The 15554-nt window shown below is 38.0% G+C and overlaps 1 long non-coding RNA gene across 1 annotated transcript; it reads right to left on the reverse strand.

Annotated features, from left to right (window-relative positions):
• Nucleotides 1-3148: 3148 nt before the first annotated feature.
• On the reverse strand, nucleotides 3149-14719 carry LOC104968157 (uncharacterized). The gene is made up of 3 exons (XR_800797.1): nucleotides 4003-14719; nucleotides 3455-3533; nucleotides 3149-3269 (listed from the first exon to the last, which is right to left on the reverse strand). It is a non-coding gene; the product is annotated as an uncharacterized lncRNA (long non-coding RNA).
• Between the last annotated feature and the right edge of the window lie 835 nt (nucleotides 14720-15554).

Consider the following 15554-nt stretch of genomic DNA (forward strand, 5'->3'; position numbering starts at 1 on the left):
TGCCTTTTAAGAGCTGCCGACGATAAACGGATTGCGGTCGCTTCCCTAAGCGTGAAATACCGGCGCCGATGGGAATACATTGCAATCAGTTGAAAGCTCTTTGCGTCTGTTTATGAAGCTGAAGGAGCCTCGGCGCGTCCCAACTGCACGTCCACGGGACCCTGACCAAGCGTCGCTTCTGGACGTTTAGGGAGTGAGAGTGTGTTGTGTAGGGGTAGGGTGGAGGGGGCGGTTTGGGATAGGGCCGAAGAGAAGGGATTAGACGCCGCGGCAGACAGGGAGAATGAAAAGACATGTATAAAAATCAAAGGAAACGGAAAAAAAAAGGTGGGGCCAAGCAGGCAAGAGAAAAAAAGGTGAAGTCACTCACAGGTGAAGCATATACAGTGGGGCAGAAAAAAGTATTTAGTCAGCCACCAATTGTGCAAGTTCTCCCACTTAAAAAGATGAGAGAGGCCTGTAATTTTCATCCTAGGTACACTTCAACTATGAGAGACAGAATGGGGGGAAAGAATCCAGGAAATCACATTGTATGATTTTTAATGAATTAATTGGTAAATTCCTCGGTAAAATAGGTATTTGGTCACCTACAAACAAACAAGATTTCTGGCTCTCACAGACCTGTAACTTCTTCTTTAAGAGCCTCCTCTGTCCTCCACTTGTTAACTGTATTAATGGCACCTGTTTTAACTCATTATCAGTATAAAAGACACCTGTCCACAACCTCAAACAGTCACACTTCAAACTCCACTATGGCCAAGACCAAAGAGCTTTCAAAGGACACCAGAAACAAAATTGTAGACCTGCACCAGGCTGGGAAGACTGAATCTGCAATAGGTAAGCAGCTTGGTGTGAAGAAATCAACTGTGGGGTCAAAATGATCAACGGTGAGCAACGATCCCAGAACCACACGGGGGGACCTAGTCAATGACCTGCAGAGAGCTGGGACCAAAGTAAAAAAGGCTACCATCAGTAACACACTACACCGCCAGGGACTCAAATCCTGCAGTGCCAGACGTGTCCCCCTGCTTAAGCCAGTACATGTCCAGGCCCGTCTGAAGTTTGCTAGAGAGCATTTAGATGATCCAGAAGAGGATTGGGAGAATGTCATATGGTCAGATGAAACCAAAATAGAACTTTTTGGTAAAAACTCAACTAGATGTGTTTGGAGGAGAAAGAATGCTGAGTTGCATCCAAAGAACACCATACCTACTGTGAAACATGGGGGTGGAAACATCATGCTTTGGGGCTGTTTTTCTGCAAAGAGACCAGGACGACTGATCCTTGTAAAGGAAAGAATGAATGGGGCCATGTATCGTGAGATTTTGAGTGACAACCTCCTTCCATCAGCAAGGGTATTGAAGATGAAACGTGGCTGGGTCTTTCAGCATGACAATGATCCCAAACAAACTGCCCGGGCAACGAAGGAGTGGCTTCGTAAGAAGCATTTCAAGGTCCTGGAGTGGCCTAGCCAGTCTCCAGATCTCAACCCCATAGAAAATCTTTGGAGGGAGTTGAAAGTCCGTGTTGCCCAGCGACAGCCCCAAAACATCACTGCTCTAGAGGAGATCTGCATGGAGGAATAGGCCAAAAATACCAGCAAGTGTGTGAAAACCTTGTGAAGACTTACAGAAAACGTTGGACCTCTGTCATTGCCAAACAAAGGGTGTATATACTGTATATATATATACTTTTTTGCCCCACTGTAAGTGAAAGTAAGATGCCATTAAAAAGGTTCACAGATCCTGCATTTCTTAGTTTTTTTAAATCTATTTTAAAAGAATAAAACATGACACAAAGTTCTGCCAATTCCCTTTATTCAGTCGGTTGTGTAGAGCTTTGAGCGATTAAAATAATATAATCTACTCAGCTGAGAATTGACTCAAAGCCTCTAAAAGTATTAGCAAGAAAAGTAATGTGTACCTATTTAGGGATTTCCAAACACTGGTAATTGTAAACCATGGTACACTTCTTCACTACAGGAAGTACAGTCCATGCAAAGATTTTACAGCCAAAGAATGTGTAGCAATATTTTGATGAAATCGCTTCAATAACTGAACACTGTCATTCATTAACCTAAATTAGCTTTTGACTGCTCTTTCCAGTTAACTTCCTACTAAATTATTAGGAAAGATTAATATATTAGATTATGTGGAAACAAGTTACTGCCAATGTGTTCTAAATATTGAGTGACCAATATACTATTGGGATTCCCCCCCCATCTGATCTCATTGCTCATCTAATTTCTTTTATTCACTGAAATGGGTTGCCATAGATATACAATCAGGTAAAATAAGCAGTCAACTTTCTTGTTTACTGAGAAATTGGGCATTTCCCGTACATTACCACTTTAGCACACTCATTGGATAGTGCCGTCTTAAGTTTCCGGGTTTTTCCTTAAATTTGTCACCTGTCTGTGTTTCTGGCTGCCAACAGCCTGTAAACAGAGTTATAACACCAGAGAGCAGCTCAGGTGAGTCGACACCAAACTGACCCACATCCAGGCTCCTCTGTATCGCCTTCATCTCTCCGGGCTGGATCTCCTCCAGGGTTGACAGCCAAACCCTCAGGATACAAGTGATCCAGCAGTGGAAACCTTGCACCTTTATCTTTAATTGTGACTGGCTGGTTCAGGGCAGGAGCACTGAGGCAGGTCAGTGAGCAAACTGAAGAGGAAGCTAATAACCTGCTCAGCCTTTGGTATGGGGTAAAGTGTATCAGTGAATGTGATATCTTCAAGTACATTTCCAAAACCCTTTCAACATTTTGTTGTATCCACTTGTTCATTGTATGTTTTCTTTGCTTAGTACTTTAACATGCGTGCTTATATATTTAACAAAAAATGAGTGTAATGATTAGAAAGTCTACGGTGTAAATACGGAATAATTTTTTTAATCAGTCAAAAAGTTGTAAAGATGCATCGATAAGACTATCAAGCTATTTTTTATATTCCTTTTTGATTATATATATAAATTTTTTGAAAGGCTTCATATGCTGCAACTTAATACATGTAATTTTGTAATGAATATAGTATGGTTCTTATCCAAACTCCTACTAATTTGTCAATATAGCAACAGGTTTAAATGGACTCATAACTCCAACAATATGGAGATCATATGCCTTGTAAAAAAAACACAAACCACTAATGTCAGGTTAATATAATTTATTAACACTTTTTTTTTTTTTTTTAAACAAACAGTGCATCCCTCCTCTGGACTGCGGACTGCTTGGCCTCCTGATGGATGCTTCCTGGTGCTTCACCCGCAGCTCTGACAGGGAGAAGCAGAAAGTTTTTTGTTTTTTTTAAACTGAAACAATGTTTCAACAGGTAAACTGCAATTTTAGGACTTAATGCATCACATATTTTGCATTATTATTCTGGATTTATTTTCTTGAATACTTAAGTAACAAGATATTAAATAATAAATATCTGAATGGTAAACTGCAAACTTACATGGAAGCGATCCTGGTGTCCGCACACAGTGCATTAGCTCTACAGCAGCTCTGGCATTTCACACACGTCTTCATTTCACCTAAAAAAAACAGGAAGAAACAAAAGACAAGACCAACTGTTGATTAACCATTACACATAACTACAGAACAACGATTTGTGGTATTTTTATAAATGCCCTGCACAGCCTCACTGGAGTTTTAGTTGGTTCAATGTGTGTATTTACAGATGTATTTTAAGTTTTTTTTAATGTGAAAATCTCTTAAGCTTGTGTTGACCACAGACCTTATTTCAGGCAAATCCCGATAAAAAAACTAAACATTGACTTTGAGACAAGGGACCCGGAAATGGTAAAATACTAACTCTTTTCCGGGCTTAAGGACTCATTCCTGCACCACCGTATGCATATGGCATACATTTGGAGAAGGGTGGGCAGAAAATGAGATCTTCAACAGGGGCAGACTTGCTGTAGTATGCGTACGAGGCAATGCACTGAACATGTTTGTCACAAACCCAACAAATTGCAGAGAACTAACCACTGTAGATCTCACCTTTGTTTAACAGCGTGGATTCTCAGCCTGCTTCCGCTGCTCGAGGCTCCTGTGACGAGAAACAAACAATGAGAGCCAAGTAGTGAACTGCTCAGCAGGTTTACAACATCATTTTTTTAAATGCTTGTTTCATACAGTTTGAGGTTGCCACATTTGAGAATATAAATACAAGACAGCCTGAGCATCTATGGGTGTTTTGCATGTTTTTGTATGTGCAGTGACTCAATGTTTTAATTGTAAATACAAGTAATGATGTTATAATGAAAACATGCATTTAGAGTTTAAATGTGAATGTGAGAAAAAGTTCAAATATGTTGTATGAGAGTGATACAAGTAAACAACAGATTTAAGAAAGGCATCTCGGCATCCTGAAGTAGATACTTTTGTTTAGAAACTGCAGTCGAGAGAAAATCATGACAACGTTCAGGTCTGTTGCAAACCTTGGGGAACTCCGTTACAAAGCCATGGGAAGCTGAACTTCATATTGACACATCCGGGGTGTTACTGCAAAAACCCCAAACAGAGCTGGGAGCTACACCACGAGGCTTATAGCGAGAAGACATTTTCAGTGTCAGTCGTGCAGACTTTGGAGGCCATTAGAGGCCGTAAGGGTTGTTCTGGCATCACACTCATTGACAGGACATGGAGATTATTTTGGCCAATCAGGACTGAGGACATGGTTAGAAAATGGATCACAGTGCAGACAGATACATCTCGGCAGCCTCCAGGGCGTGATTCACGGCATTGGCTGAACAGTGTGGTTCCCTCTTGATCAAGGAGAAGCGATAACTCAACAGTTATTTTGTCTCCTACGTACAAGCAACAAAAAGGAAAATGCCACAGTTGTCATGTACTGTATATCTCGATGAGCGGCCGGACACTGGCAGTAAATGGTATTCAAAAAGAAGTGAGATATCATCAGTGAGAGATACTGAGGGAGAAAGGAACGCAATAAGAGTCCAGCACTACTGCAAAATTGTCACAATAGAACTACATCTCTCCCCGTTCATCCTCCGGTCCCTTCAAGACTATGTCAAAAAAGGTTTGTAGATGTATTTTTTAAACCAGTTTTCTTTAGGGGCATTGCCCCATTACACTGCCAAAAGTGTTTGTTGGCGTAACCCAAAAATAAATAGTGAAACATTTGATAATCAAAACAACGGATAATAAAGCTGTAATTTTTGTAACTACTTTGTACTACTACCATGATTCATTGGTGGATGTAAACAGGAAGTAAATGTTAAATTTAGTTAGTTATGATGTAGGCGCCAAATGTTTTTAATATAAATTAGGTTTTTTTCTCATTAGCATCATTTTAATTATAGGTTTTTTGTAGTATTCGTACCCATATGTATTATGTGTAAAAAATTGAAATGTTTATGTACCTAACATACATTATGTATGTGCATTTGCAAGTAAAGTTTAACTTTGCAAGTGTATCTGCAAGTTCAAGACTATCTAAAATATCTTAAAAATATTTAAGAAATACATTTTTTTGTATATATTTAAGACCTGTTGTGAATAACCCACTGGTGTCACCAGTGGGGAAAGTCAAGAGAAAAGGATAAACATGAGATCAGAAAATGAGTCAATTAGTGAGAATTAAAAAACTGTGTTCTCTCAAGATAAAAATAAAACTCTCAAACAGTAAGTCACGAAGGTTGTTGTTTAAGAATCGGACTGGAGGAACAGAATGACCTAGGGATTTAAATGTTATTACAATCCCACCCAGAGCAACCCAGCAGTATGTGCTTCACTTCAAAGCTGCAAAGATCCCAACCCAGTACCACAAAGTATTAATGTTTATAGTTTTACACTGAGGAGAGTCAGGAGTGGTGACAACAGATGCTCTGGTCAAATGTAAATAATTAAAACTAGTTTTTATTATCGACCAGGGTTCTGCAAATCACAATAGGACTAAAGGTAAATTCATGTGAAACAAAGTAGCCTGCAAACTGTCCATTCGGCACTACGATTGTGAGAAATGTAAAAAAAAAAGAAAAGAAAAAAAAAAGGTGTAGCACAAAGACAAAGCTACCCAGAAAGCCTTTAAATGAATGCCATTTGAGTTTGACTCATTTCTGGTCAGTGTTGCACAAAACCTGCCTTAGTTAAGCTGAATGGTTTTTAATATGGCAGAAAACATTCTGCAAAAATGACCTAAGAAATCAGCATAGGCCGACTTATTTTGAACAGATTAAGCCTTCTAATACTTTTCACCTTGTTTGAAGTATTCAAGCAATGTTCTCACAAACTGACAGCAGCACACCTTTTTTTTGAAACTTTAGTGTTGAACCATTGGCTCAGCAGTCCATACATAGTACCGTTCATGCATACATACAGAAAAGCCAAAGTACTACAACCATACACACTGCACGGTCTAAAATGAGTTACCACATCCACACACAAAAAGGTTGAAAAACGGAAATCTGCACTGTGATGCCATTCTTTGCAAGTGTGATGCCAGAAGCCCTGTGAGCGTCACTGCGAACAGCAACGTGGTGTAAGAGGACGGAGAGAAGAGTTAAGTTATGGGAGAACTTTGCATCTGGTATTATAAACATGGATGGAACACTTACCTTACTTGTTCAGCTGATCTGTGTAAGCATACCTCTGGCTGCAGTGCAAACAAGTCCAGGCTTTACTGTCCACTGACTTCTGCAGAACTACCCATCGTCAATGTAACCCAACTGCAGAGAAGAGCCTCTACTGTGGACTGGGGCAGCCTGTCTCTGACAAGCTGGCTGACAGCAGCTACACACCACTCACTTTACCAAAGACACGAAACACACACACACACAACACGCCATCCTCTCTTCAACCGTTAGGTGTACGGGACTTCCTGCCTCAGGTCGGTTGGTAAATGGCAGGTCAGTCAGGTATACTAGTGCAGTTTTTTCCAACAGCAGTCAGGGGATTTCCAAAAAATTAGAACAAATATGGGTGATAATGGGATGGCAAGGCATGAGTCCTTTAAACAAACTGATACCTTCTCTTCAGGCATTTCAGTGTCAAACTATGCGAAAATGTGTTGCATTATGGGACGTCCATGTTAACTTCTTTACTATAGTTACTTAAGTCAGTTGACAAAGAAATTCTCTGTCAGAGCTTTGTTTCCATGTTGCAGTCAAAATATGTTAATAAGGCACATCCAGATCTCAACATCCAATATAGTTCCTGTGTATTCTCCTAAGTGTGGTCCACTTTGTATCAATCTCGACAATATCGTGCCAATTAATAGTGCCATAGCGTTGATTGAACTACCACAATGCCATCTAAATGGGTGGCACTTAGTCCCTGTTCTGAACTTCTAATATACTTTGTGTACCTGGATCAATGTGATTGGCAACAACCCTAACACTAGAACCGCCAACGGGTACATTTTACCCACAGCTGTTTCTTGATTGTATGTAACTTTTTTTCAATAAAATATTCAAGTCTCCCAGTCTGACTTTTCCTGAAAGGGTGTTACGTAGCACCCTCTGTTGTTAAAAATGGTCAATATGAAGTTAGATTGAAAAAAGTGACCCAAAGAATTTCCATTTATACCCATCAGCACCAGCGGGTAATATTTACCTTGTAGAAAATGCAGTGATTTTCGCGCTATTGATCTCGTGCATAAACATGACGTGTTGCTATAGCAACACCTGTTGTTTACTGTGGTTCCTTGTAGATATAGAGAGAGCTAGATAGATAGTTATAGAGACACTTTTATCAATATTTTCTACCTCATGCTATCTGCATAAACTCAGATATCCTATGAAAGCTGAGTCCAGATTATAATGGTATTAGTTTCATCCCTGTACGATCAAAACTCACTGTTAACCCTGTGTTCTAGTGTGATAAATAAAAGAACATTGTATCTTGAAAATCAATGCATTCTAATAGCGGGTACATTTTACCCGTTGGCGGTTTTAGGTATATAGCGACAACCTGGCGGTTCTAGTGTTAAACAAAGGTTAACTCTGAACTCTAGTTACCATTTTACTCAACTAGCAAAGGCTAATAAGTGCGTTGGTAAAAAAACACATTCCGGTTTTAAACTCCAACAAGGGTTCTTATTAGCTTGTTGCTTGGCGACACTTAACAAATCTTGAAGAACATCACTTGATGAATATTGCCAAGATCTTGACATAAATAATAAAGTCAGAATGTGTTGGCCATGAGAGAAAACCCTGTCCAAAGCACCTGAAATCAAGTCACTGTGTAGTCTGTAAAAACAACTTAATGCCTTTATAGACAGATATTGACAATGACTATTCTCAAAAAATGTTTTTTTCTTTTCAGCACATCAACACATTATGGGGAAATATACTGCAACCTGGGCAGTTTAGGGTTTTAGTGCGAAAAGGATGTTAAAAAGTTAAACTCTCCATCTTCAAACTTCGATCAAAGCACAGCCTTTCATGATTACACATTGATCGAAGTCTTTCAAAAACAAGTTCTATTTGGTCCTTAAGGTTTCATTATCAAAAGTGAAGAAGCTACAGATTGGTCTCTTTTTGGAAAGTTCCTTCTCACAGTCCAACACGTTTAAAGATGGTCAAACCTGTCAAAGAAAAACAATTTGTACACAACACCAACACAGACATAACATCAAAAGATTTAAAAGGTATACCTGGGTCACTTCAATGAGCACTTGTACTATGTTGCAGGATGTTCAGATGCTTTTAAGAGCAGAACGTCTCTGTTCAACTAGCAGTCCTTTCTTATCTTCATGTTTCCTTACTTACTATGCTTGTGATACTTAACTAATTGTCTTACCAACTCACTTGTGCACCGCCAACCCCCCCCCAAAGTTTTTCCATTCAATGTGACAAATGGATTCCAGAGGTCAAGTTAACCCAGAAAATCTGGTTAAACATCTGTCCATTGAGTCACACACCGGACTGTATATTTACCAAATGAGACTACAAAACTGAATCCTTTGTTGCTGTGCTTGTTTCCAAATGAATGGACTTAAGCTTGTAATTAATTCCCCCCAAAAAATGTAAGCTTGATAAATTATAAGAAATTAAATAAAAAACAAGAAACTAAACATTGAATTTGGAATCCCCTTAAAAGCTTACAAAAGTTTAATATTGCATTTAAAAAAAAATTAGTTTTAGATGGTAAACAAACAAAAGAGAAAATTCAGCATTAATCTCCAAAGACAATTACTGGAAACTGTATCCCGACTGAACTTTTTCTGGAATGGTTCTCTTCAGCTAATTTACACCAATCTGGGAAAACGTTAGTAGAAAGCAATAACGTAGGTACAGTATGTCTTCCAATATATGAGAAATTAAATAATTACTACCGTTAAAAAACACAAAAAAAACCTCAAGTTGTAGACAGAATTACTGTTTTTACATCTTGACTGACATAAAAAAAACAATCAATAATGTATTTCTAAAGTTGCAATTCTGTCATGGTTGTCATACATTTAACGGTAGTTATGTCTACAAGTATCCATTGTTGTCAAAGGGATTGCAACAAAGCTAGATGAGCCTCATTGCTCAAAGGCTAAAATGTCAGCATCCCGATTTTCTTCCCTTTTACATTGTTCTATTGTGAGTCTTACTAAAGTACATTTGTACACGGGTCCAGTGTCACTTTTTTTCTCCTAAAGCATTCTTGATTCCACGCTATACAGCCACAAATTCCTCCACAGTCCACAATCTTTAAAGCTGGTCAAACCTGTTAAAGAAAAATGTACATAACACAAACACACATTACAGATGAACACTCCTTGATATCCAATTATTTTACCAAGTATCCGTAGTCCGGTGTGTTTCAGGTTTCTCAGATGCCACTCGAAGGGAAAGGATTAACTAGGGATTCTTGCAGGGCAAAAATGTGATGGGGTATCCAAATATTATAGAAGGTTTTTTTCTGTAGTGGGAATAAAGCTATCGCAGCTCTGAAAAGTGTGTTGGAAGGGGATTAAGACATTTCACCACTTACAAATGATAAGGCTCAGATAAGTGGCCATTTTAAAACATTGTCAAGGTGTTTAACAATTAAAGGTTCAGTTTAAAATCTTTCATTTTTACTATTGGACCAAGAGAGGGTTACTCAAACCTGGCAAAAATGGTTATTCGTATTGTTGGAAATGTCGGAGGGTTTAGGGATATGTCAGAATGGTTAGATTAAGAATGACAGCAGCATTGGCAAATCCAAATAACTGGTTGGATACACCATTTGCTTTTGGAAAAGCGTTTGCAGAGGTCTGAGCATTTACTAACTAAATGATTTGTTGTTGCCCCGAAATTGTTCTGCATAATCAAAAAGTAAAACCAATTCAATAAAAAAAGGGTGTGAAATGCACAAAGCCCTTATAATGTTTGTTATTGTGCAGAGTAAATTGACACTGCATGAGGACCTTCAACTTTAAAGTTTCCTTGCGTCTCAAATACTTCAATGTTTTTGCAGCTATACAAAAGGCAAATGAAAAGAACTACCACTGAATTGTGGTCCTCCAATTATATCTCCAAATATTGTCTTAAGTCAGCCAATGGATGTTTACGGTTTAAAAAGAGCACAGTACCAAAGACTGTTGAAAAAAGTGCTTAATTTCTGAGCAAATTCTCAATTTCCATCCAAAAAACACAGTAAGATGAAACAAGTATACTTAGCAGTTAAATCCTAAAAGAAGTAGTTAATACAAAAATACTTACACTCACTTTTAAAGCCCATCTCCTTCTATCACACAACTGAGAAATGTTTGCAAAGGCAAGCCAGTGTCCATTTGATGCCAGCGTGATGTCAAAGTACTTCAGAGCAGGTACTGACATGATTCATGGGGAGGGATTGGGCATTACAGTTATAATTTGAATATCAGTTGCAAGAAGACTTTAGCAATGATGATAGAAAATGTTAATAATTTGATGTATAATTTTAAAAGCAGACTCTTTTTAAAATGTTATGGATCTCATTGTTACTGTCGCCAAGGATTCGTTCTGGTCTCTTTGTAGGATTATGGAAAAAATTACTGGCCCAATTTTCATTAAATTTGGTGGAAGGGTGTAGCATGGGCCAATGAAGAAACCGTTACAATTTGAAGCGGCTGAGTCTTGGCGGAGGTCCGTGGTCTAGAAGTGCACCTCTAGTTCAAATAGGTTCTTCTCACTGGGCACAAGGCAGCTATAAGGCAGTATAAATAAGATTGCATTTTATTTTTTTAAGCGTCCTGCATCCTACAATATCGCAACAGATGACATTGATGCAACTACAGCCTAACACACTTTGTCTCCTTTAATGCAAAACGGTGCTGTAAATGGGCTCCTGATAATTTCACCCAATTAATGATATGAAGCAGTAGGAATAAACACATTGAATAGAATTGAGGATTTTAAAAAAAATGAAAAAATTGTGACCTCTTGCGAAGTGACAAGAGGTAAAAAGGGAATTCCCAAATTGGAGAATGTGAAATATCACCATCTCTTGTTAGAAACCTAAAGTAGAAGATGAAGCCAACATTGGCCGGGTATTCAACTGCAGTTCAAACCACATCAATGCAGTTGACCTTGCTTAGGGAAAACGTTCTCGTCTTCTTACAGGACAATACATGCTTTGCAACCTTCTACTTTTGCACAAGTTTCAACAAGTGCAAGATTTGACAACACGGGCTGTCTTGCTGACTCGTGTTATACTAATTTCATGTAACTATTAAAATCGAAAATATTTTAATCATATTGGAAATATATTTCAAAGCAAGCATTTAAAAGAGTCAGTCACATTGTTTTTTGTTAATAAGGGGGAAGCCTTTTTTAACTTTAATATTGTCTTACTAATTACTGAGCTCTTTCATTTGATAACATGTACTTACGTCAACAAATATTGTATCTATGGTATCAACATACAAATTAGTTAGTAACATAGATGTTGATAACTGTACCCAAAAATTATTATTTGACTGAACTGGTTAGGACTACGTTTAGATGCAGGTATGTTATATTGTGGGCGGTCATTCTCTGTGATCTTGGTCGAGTCAATACAAATAAAATAGCGGTCGCTATTGACAGTAGCTACGCTTTTTTTCTTTTCTTTCTCATTGGTCTGCAGCGTTTGAGCTCCCATATTAATTTGCAAGTTTAGCTTGCTTGAAATCTCACCTGAAGAATACCAAAAAATTATGCAAGTTTTTCTAATGGAAACCAAAGATTGTTGAGCTGTACAATGCAGTAGTAGAACCTTGACTAAGAACACAGACTGGGGGTATTTAAAAGCATAATGCACAACTTGGTGGATTGTTTTTGTTCAATTGTAATGAGCTCTCTTCGATTTATCAAAACAACCCATTTACTACCAAGAAGAGGCCAACAGTCACTTTGATCAAATGTTTGCATTAAAAAGAGCATGGTGATCCTTACATTTTTAAATATTGTATTCGACTGCATGTAAACGTAGTCAATAGCTTTAAAAGAGTGCACCAAAGATGCACTAATGTTTCCTGTAAGTCACTGAGTATCTGATAAGCATTTGTATTTATAAGAAGACGAGTGTCCACTTGACTACCCACAACCACCACACAAGTCTTTCTTAAAGGATCTATGTGTAGTATGTCTGCTTTCCGAAAACATGACTTTAAAAGAGTTACTGAATAACAGTGAATGGAACATGCTAAACAGAGAGCGGAGACCTCCATTGCCACTAAGCAGTGTATATGGAGAACAAATTAAAAGTGGTATATTTAAATGGATTAATAATATTGTGTGTCCTCTACAGTTTGAAGACATTGATGCAGTCTAGACTTGCAGATGCCAAATGTCAAAACCCTTTACCAATAAGACATGTCACTGCTAGATTAGTATAATTATTTGATAAAAGTCTAATAAACACTCATATCAGGAATTCAAATTGTAAGTGTGTCAGCTAGTTTTTTGAGTTTAATGGGAATAAAAAAACAAGCAAAAGACTGCAGGGAAATTTGCAGCATATGCATCAGGAGGAGCCACGCGTCGCCGAGCGATTGAGGTTTAGGACTTCGGCAGAGATAACACATAGACCCTTTAAGACCTATAGTGGCAGAAATAGCCACGTCAATTAAAAACAACTATTTGTTAGTAAATTGTTGCTTTTGAACATATTATACGTTTAGAGTTTCAACTTGTAGGAATAAATGTTAACGTTTTGCCGGACAGAACCAATGTCTCTTTATTATAATACATGCTTTGACTCCAAATGTATGGCACAAAACACAGCCATAGAAGGTAGAGAAAAGTGTTACAGTTATCACTTCACGGCGACTCACAGAGCATAATACATCTAGAAAAGAAAAGTATACATGTGTCTGAAAGAGCTAATGATCACACGAGGGTGTTCCATCTTTCCATACTACTGACAATACAAAATAAAAAAAGGAAAATATTGACTGTCATAAAATGAGTAAATTGTCAGGCTAAAATGTAGCAACAATTTAAACTTAAATACAAGAAATGCGACTCAACAAGTATGTTGTGGAGAATCTATACAAATGTTGCTGCTGGAAGCTTCAAATAGCAGCATTTAAAAACGGGGTTTCTTAGCAGGACCATCAAACTCCTCACGGACTCTGCCGAACCCGGGGGTACCAGGACCTATTCCCCTAGGACCGCCCTGGGCAAAGCGCTCGTTGCGCTGTTGGGTTTAATTTGCCAGGTGGGCAGATTGGAGAGGGGGTGTTAAGTAATGGTTTAGTGCGCAGGCACAAAGTTCATGTCCATATGGAAGTGTATAAATGGTACGGTAGTAAAGGTGATTTGTTTTATATTGTGAGATTTACAACACAACCAGCAGGAGACACATCCGAAGAAACGGTTCGTTCCAATATGAAGGTCCACAGGTGCCACAGGTTACATACAGAAAAGGAAGAGAGGGTAATGCTTTCGTTAGTCAGTGCCTAGCTAGTACGGTCTCTCCAGTGCATGCCAAGACCAGCCTTAAGCATAGTCTTACTACTCCGTAGGTCTAGCATTTTGTGAATGCTGCCCACAATTGGCTTTTAAGGGAACTTAATGTAGCAACAGAAAACGCCTTGGAGGCCTTTCAATAAAATAAATGTTATAGTTTGTTTTTTGTTGCGAGCGTAAGTTGTTTTCTTAAATTATATGTGGTTCGATGAGCAGAAATTACATATGAATACACTGTCCTGCCATTACAGCACCTCTTATGGCACTGCAATTCAAAACAAAAAAATCATTAATGACTTATGGTCCCAAACGAGACCAGACTGAAGTACAAGGACTACATCAGGAATGCATGTGTAGAATATTGCCACTGTAAAATGAAACATTGCACAAGACATTTCTCCAACAGGAAAACAATATGCACATGATATGCCAATGCTGGCATACTCTGTGAAACCTTAATAGTAGGAAAAGACTAAAAGTCTCAAAAGCTAAAAACTCCAACACAGGGGGCTATTTTTTCAACACAAGGCTACATTGGAATATGGTAAAAACAGAACATAAACAGCGATGTAGTAATAAAGTGGATTACGAGTATGTACTCGAGTGGAAATAACACTGATCAGACGTCATGTTATACGGAGCTTTTCATTAAGACATCATTATTAAATAGTGTCAGTGAACATTTCATGGATTGTGAGAATGGTGCATTTCCAAACTTCAACAACATTTTCAATTAAGACACCTTTTCTAAAACCACTAAGGAAAATCATGCTTTAAAGCGGGGGTGTCAAACTCCAGGCCCGGGGGCCAAATCCGGCCTGTGACTTCATTTTATGTGGCCCACAAGAGTTGCAAAGAATATAATAGGTTTATTATTCGGTTACATGCCGATTTCCAGAAGCACGTTGCCCATAAACTACATGTAGCACAATGCATCTCAAATTTGACTTCTCAGAATTTGACTTTTTCTTCCACATATTAATTTTTCCCCCAGAATCTGTTTTTTCTCCAAAATGTAACTTTCTTTTCAAAATATCACCTTTTTAAAAAAAACTTTTTAAATCATTTTGTGAGGTTCTCACTGAAGAGACTTGCAATTACTTGCCCTAGGCTTCTGCTTTCAGACGTAGTTCATTATGAAGTTACCCTATCAGATAATAATCCAATGCAGAGGCAATAATGTAATATAACACATTATGTTATATATATATATATTAAATATTTATATATGTATTTTTATATAGTCTTATATATAAAACTGGCCCTTTGAGTGTTACCATGATGCTAATGTGGCCCGAGATGAAATTGAGTTTGACACCCCTGCTTTAAAAGGTAAAGCAAGAATTGATCATTATTGGATGCTCTTATTAGCATGAGAACACAAAGTTTGATTTATCAAAATGGGCAAAACTATTTTCAAATAATATGTTTGTTGAACAGAAGATGGTTGTATACAAGACGTTCTTACAGTCAATTGTAATTAGGGATGGGCAGCAAAACTGTTATTAAATGCTCCACAAGGCATACATGAAAGTAGTAGTATCAATAAACTCTAACTTAAGCAGTTATTTTATTGGCATTTTAAAACGTTCTGGTGTAATCTACCACCACATAATTTTCTCTCTTTGTTGTGTAATGCCTGAGTTTGTCTCACCAAGTGAGATTATATATATATATATA

This window comes from Notothenia coriiceps, unplaced genomic scaffold (genome assembly GCF_000735185.1).
Source record: "Notothenia coriiceps isolate Sejong01 unplaced genomic scaffold, NC01 NC01_scaffold00038352, whole genome shotgun sequence".
In the NCBI taxonomy this organism is placed as follows: Eukaryota; Metazoa; Chordata; class Actinopteri; order Perciformes; family Nototheniidae; genus Notothenia; species Notothenia coriiceps.